Source organism: Neoarius graeffei, chromosome 22, assembly GCF_027579695.1.
Source record: "Neoarius graeffei isolate fNeoGra1 chromosome 22, fNeoGra1.pri, whole genome shotgun sequence".
Lineage (NCBI taxonomy): Eukaryota > Metazoa > Chordata > Actinopteri > Siluriformes > Ariidae > Neoarius > Neoarius graeffei.
The window spans coordinates 25,158,638-25,164,799 of record NC_083590.1 but is presented as its reverse complement, the minus strand read 5'-3'; the positions used below and the strand labels follow the sequence as shown (position 1 = coordinate 25,164,799).

The following is a 6,162-nucleotide window of genomic DNA, read 5'->3' as shown; positions in this document are numbered from 1 at the left end:
ATGAGCGTACACACATACCCAGAGCAGTGGGCAGCTATACTACAGCACCAGGGGAGCAGTTGGGGGTTCGGTGCCTTGCTCAAGGGCACTTCAGCCATGATACAGAGGAAGGGGAAAGTGCTGTTCATTCACTCAACTCCCCTTATATTTTTCCTGCCAGTCCCAGGAATCAAACTAGTGACCCTTTGGGCCCAAGGCTGTTTCTCTAACTTTCAGGCCATGGCTGCCCCCAAATAAAAAGGTCCCCCCCAACAAATTCACCTACAGCTGGCATGCTGCAAGCAGAATTCAAACCTGCATGGGGAAACCCCTTTGGATTTCAAGTCCAACACCTTAACCTCTTGGCTATCACAGCAATGGTCTTATTAATAATAATAAGAAGAAGAGAAGAAGAAGTTCAATTTATAGCGCTTTTCACAACCCCAAGGTCACTTTACAGAAGGGAGGGAGGTAAATACAAAGCAGTAAGAGAAGAGATCATGGAAGCAATAAGTCTTCAACAGAGATTTGAAAGTAGAACAAGAAGACCAGCCAAGGAAAGACTGAGGAATAGAATTCCAAAGTTTGGGGGCGATGGCACTGAAGGACCTGCCCCTCCAATGGTGGAAAGTCTGGTGCATGGGACAGCAAGTAAGTTGTTGCTAGAAGACCTAAGTGATCGAGTGGGGGTGTAGGGGGTCAATATGTCTGTGAAGATTCTCAGTCATCCAGGTTGTCATAAACCATAGATGCTAAAGAAGGCAACTGGACTTGCTTGAAATCCTTGAAAGAATTTCAAGGATTTCAAGCAAGTCCAGTTGCTTTCTTTAGCACCAACGGTTTAGGGGGTCAGTAGTTCCCTAAGGTATGTTGAAGTAAGATTATGATTATAAAGGGTTCATAGATCTGACTTGAATAGAGAAAAAGAAAACACTTTTCACATCTCTTTTCCCTTCACGCCACACTGTTTTCTTAGATACACTAGAGGGAGACAGCGGCATTTTGAAAAATTTTGAAGCGCTCCCAAATCAGATAAAGCCAGCAGAGGAAACTGCAATTCTTACATTCAAAATGATGGACTTTCCATCTCAGCAGATCAAACAGATCCTATCCTAAACATGATTGTCATTTCAGTAGCAGACATGATGAAGCAGCAGTGTCTTTGATCTGTTAAACTTGTAGATTTTAAAGACTCTTACATGCCACAATACTGTAATGACTACAAAGCCACTATTTATTGGAATTAATTTTCTCTTTCAGCCGACCTTATGAGAATCTTCTGCCGAGATTAACAGACACCTTTTCCTTTCTCTCTCGAGGCAGGGTGCAAAGTGGCAGTAGCAGTAGCATTTTAGGCCAGCTTGGCCATTGGCATGAAGACTGATATTGAGGGAGGGAGAGGCTGGGAGTTTTATTCTTTTTAGGCAAGGAATTAAACACAGTGTATTGTACTGTTAAAAGTTACAGCTTTAACTCTGAGTGTTACAAAGCACTGACACTGGAGAGTAAATGCTAACTAAACTAAATCAAGTCCCTGTGTAAACTGAAGAACCCAATGTGTTCTTCTGGTGTCACATGCTGAGATGCTTTTCTGATCACCACGGTTGTAAAGAGTTGCTATGAGTTGCTATATCCTTCCTGGCAGCTCGAACCAATCTGGCCATTTTCCTCTGAGCTCTCTCATCAACAAGGCGTTTGTTTCCACCCACAGAACTGTCGCTCACTCAATGTTTTTTGTTTTTGTTTTTTGCACCATTCTGTGTAAACTCAAGACTATTGTGTGTGAAAGCCCCAGGAGATCAGCAGTTTCTGAAATACTCAAACTAGTCCATCTGGCTCAAACCAACACCCATGCCACAGTGAAAGGAAGTCACACTTTGAGATCACAATTTTTCCCATTCTGATGTTTGAAGTGAACATTAACTGAAGCTCTTGATTTGTATCTGCATGGTTTTATGCACTGTGCTGCTGTCAAGGGATCGGCTGATTAGATAAGCACATAACACAGCAGGTGGATGGGTGTTCCTAATAAAGTTGCCGTGAGTGTATCGATACAGTATATAGAAAATGATTCACTTCTTCCTGACCAATCAAAATTGAGCCTTCACAGCAGCTCTATGGTATAAACTTTGATCAGGCTGGTGGTGGTGGTGCGGGGAATGTTTTCTTGAAAAACATTGGATTGCCAGTCGCCGTTAAACATTGCTGGTGCTGTTGCTGCTATAAAGGAAACAAAGATGTTGTGAGAAGTGATGAACAGCATGGAGCTGACACAGATTACTGTAACTCATCTCTGTTTTATCTCTCATTTGGGTCAGGAGTTTAATAACAAGTACTGATCTGATGTTAATATCTATCTATTTAAAACTCAGTTGATAATAAGTCTTCAATCATAAATTATTGAATGTCTTCATCAGCTCTTGGTAGTAAACTCAGACCTTTGCTCTGTTTTGTAGAATAAAGCAATAAGCAACAATAGGCTGCCTGTTACACTGATCTTATCATGAGTTGATGGTGTAGTGACTAGTTGCTTTATGTCCCAGGGCTCCCTCATGTCTGTGTGACCTTCTGGCTCTCCCTTTTAGTGATGCTGTCATAGTTAGTCTTGCTGGAGTCCCTGCTTGCACTCAGTGCAAAATGTATGTTGTTCTTAACCATTAAGTGACAGCAGGCATACTTAACAACCTATGTTCTCTCTCTCTCTCTCTCTCTCTGTCCCTCTCTGTTGAGTTTCATGTCAATCCTGAGACACCAGTGATGCTGAATTCTTCTTCTCTTCAGACCCACCTGATCCATCCTGGTGCCCTACTTCTGGCTGGAGTCTCATCACATCACTCCTGTGGAGGACGGCTTCATATGGACAGTTGAAAGACACGGTACACTTAGAAGATGGCTCTGGACACTTACAGCTTTAGCCAGCAGCCAGATGGTTGGCTGGTGTAGATTGGTGATTGGGTTGAGCATGCGCATTCTGTGCTACGCACTTCCTGGTTCCTGAGTTGTTTGTGACGAGTCTTTTTTCCACGAGTGTTGGTGTTAATTACTAATCTTTTTTTTATTTTTTCTACAAATAATTTTCCGGTATCCTCTTCTGGGCGAATGGGTGATGACTCGGCGGCATAAGCATAGAGCCAAAGCTACCACTGAGGCTCGCCCACGGGAGCACCACTCCTCTCCGCGTCATGTGTCGAACTGGTTTGCTCTCCTTAGTGATGCACCCACTGAGAAACCTGAAAGAGCTCTGGTTATAGGGGACTCTATCATATGGCACGTGAAATTAGCTCAGCCTTTAGGGGCACTAGCAGCTTTAGTCAGGTGTATACCAGGAGCCAGGGTGCCGGACATAGCAGGTAATCTTAGGGTCCTAGGCAAGCACAGGTTCTCAAAGATAGTTATTCATGCAGAAGCTAATGATATACACCTTCGTCAGTCTGAGGTTACCAAGAGTAACTTTGTAGAGGTGTTTAAATTAGCAAAAGCGATGTCTGATGCTGTAGTATGCTCTGGCCCCATCCCAATGTGGCGTGGCGATGTAGCTTACAGCAAGTTATGGTCACTGAACTCCTGGTTGTCCAGGTGGTGCTCTGAAAACAGTGTGGGCTTTATAGATAATTGGGCTAATTTTGAGGGCACTGGTGGCCTGTTAGGGCAGGACGGTATCCATCCCACTTGGGAAGGTGCTGCTCTCATTTCCTGCAGCATAAGTCATAGTCTCAGAACAGGCCTAGTTTATTTCTGACAATCCAGAGCCAAGGCCAGGGAGCAAACGAACAGGCTAAACTGACTGTCTGCTAGCTGCACAGAGTCGCCACTCAGGGTCCACTACATCGAGACTGTGTCTGTTCCCCGAGCTCAACAAAAAAGTAGAAATATTCAGAGAGTTTGTTCCAGTAACCTAATCAATATAAAATTAGATCATACTGACTGTACAGCTGCTGTCAGCACCTTTGATCTAAAGGTGGGGCTATTAAATATTAGATCTCTTGCATCTAAAGCGCTAATGATTAATGAACTCATTACTGATCAGGAGTTTAATGTACAACTTTGTTTGTTTAATGTACTTTGTTTAACTGAAACATGGATTAAGCCAAATGAATATATAGCATTAAATGACGCGAGTCCTCCTGGATACAGTTATATACACCAGCCTCATCTAACTGGCAGAGGAGGAGGCATCACGGTTATTTATAATGATTATCTAGGTGTAACACAAAAACCTGGTTATAAATTTAATACATTTGAAGTTCTTCATACTAATATAATGTATGTAGCCTCAAAAAATAGGTCTACCCAGTTAATTCCGTTATTTATTATTTACAGGCCCCCGGGGCCATATTCTGAGTTTCTTTCTGAATTTGCAGATTTTATCCCAGATTTGGTTATTTCCTTAGACAAAGCTTTAGTTGTCGGAGATTTTAATATTCACTTCGATAACCCAGAAGACCCTTTAAAAACAGTGTTTGCGTCCATTTTAGATTCAGTAGGGATTAATCAGAATGTCATAGGACCGACCCATAATGGTGGTCACACCCTCGATCTAATACTAACATTCAGATTAAATGTAGAAAATATAGTCATACTTCCACAGTCTGAAGTTATCTCAGATCATTATCTCATCTCATTCAAAATATGTCTGAGTAATAATATATGCACCTCACCACGCTTCTGTATTAAATGTACATTCACATCAACTACTGCACAGAGCTTTATAAATGATCTCCCAGAGTTATCAACTTTGATTGGGTCACTGTCAGCCCCTGCAGAACTTGATCAGGCAACTGAATGCTTAGAGTCAACATTCCGCCATACCTTAGATAATGTAGCTCCTCTTAAATGGAAAATGGTCAGAAACAAAAAATTAGCACCCTGGTATAATGATGACACTCGCACTTTAAAACAGACCACTCGAAAATTGGAACGTAAATGGCGTCAAACAAAATTGGTAGTGTTCAAATTAGCTTGGAAGGAGAGCTTCCTGAAGTATAGAAAAGCTCTTAGTCCTGCTAGATCAACATATCTCTCCTCCCTAATAGAAGAAAACAAAAATAATCCTAGATTCCTATTTAATACTGTAGTAAAATTAACCAGGAATAAGTCCACTATAGATACATGCACATCTGTAGTATGTAGTAGCAACGACTTCATGAATTTTTTTAATGACAAAATTGAGAATATCCAACAAAAAATTCAAACTACTAATTTAAGGTCAGACAATGTAAGTGACCCTGTAGTTAACAATATAACTGTATCAGATCAGCAATTAGAATGTTTTACTCCCCTTAGAGAAACTGAATTACTTTCATTAATCTCGGCATGAAAAGCCTCAACTTGCGTACTAGATCCCTTACCTACACGTCTATTCAAACAGATAATACCTGAAGTAATTGAACGCTTCTAAAAATAATAAATTCTTCTCTTACAATTGGCTATGTACCCAAATCCTTTAAACTAACAGTTATCAAACCCCTGATTAAAAAACTTAACCTTGATCCATGTCAGCTGTCCAATTATCAGCCAATATCAAACCTCCCCTTTATCTCCAAGATCCTTGAAAAAGCTGTGGCACAGCAGTTATGCTCATATTTACATAGGAATAACATCCATGAAATGCATCAGTCAGGATTTAGACCTTTAAAGTAGTAAACGACCTACTGTTGGCGTCTGATCAGGGCTGTGTCTCGCTACTTGTGTTGCTTGACCTTCATGTAGCATTTGATACCATTGATCATTCCATTCTTCTGGATAGACTAGAAAATGTTGTGGGAGTTAAGGGAATGGCCCTCTCCTGGCTCAGGTCTTATTTAACTGAACACTATCAGTATGTTGATGTAAATGGTGATTTTTCTAGACATACTGAGGTAAAGTTTGGTGTTCCACAAGGTTCTGTCTTGGGTCCACTGCTTTTTTCTTTATATATGTGTGGCAGCGGGGGCGTGGTCAAGCACCGGTCTGTGACAGGAGGGCGGAGTTGGGGAAGGTAAGTGGCAGAATCGCTTCACCTGAGTGTCATTAACCTGTGTTTTGTGTGTTCTCCCCAGTAAACCGCCCTATTTAAGGAGGGAGAGCGAGAGCAGAGGAGTTGATCCCCAGACGAGACGCTGTGTGTGTGTGTGTGTCTCTCTCTCGCTATTTGAAACATTATTGTAACCCTGAAAAGTGTGGCAATAAAGCCGATAGTCAAAC

The 6,162-nt window shown here is 41.6% G+C and overlaps 1 non-coding gene across 1 annotated transcript; it reads right to left on the bottom strand.

Moving 5' to 3' along the window:
- Positions 1-273: 273 nt before the first annotated feature.
- trnas-uga (transfer RNA serine (anticodon UGA)) lies at positions 274-355 on the bottom strand. The gene has a single exon. It is a non-coding gene; the product is annotated as a tRNA-Ser (tRNA).
- Between the last annotated feature and the right edge of the window lie 5,807 nt (positions 356-6,162).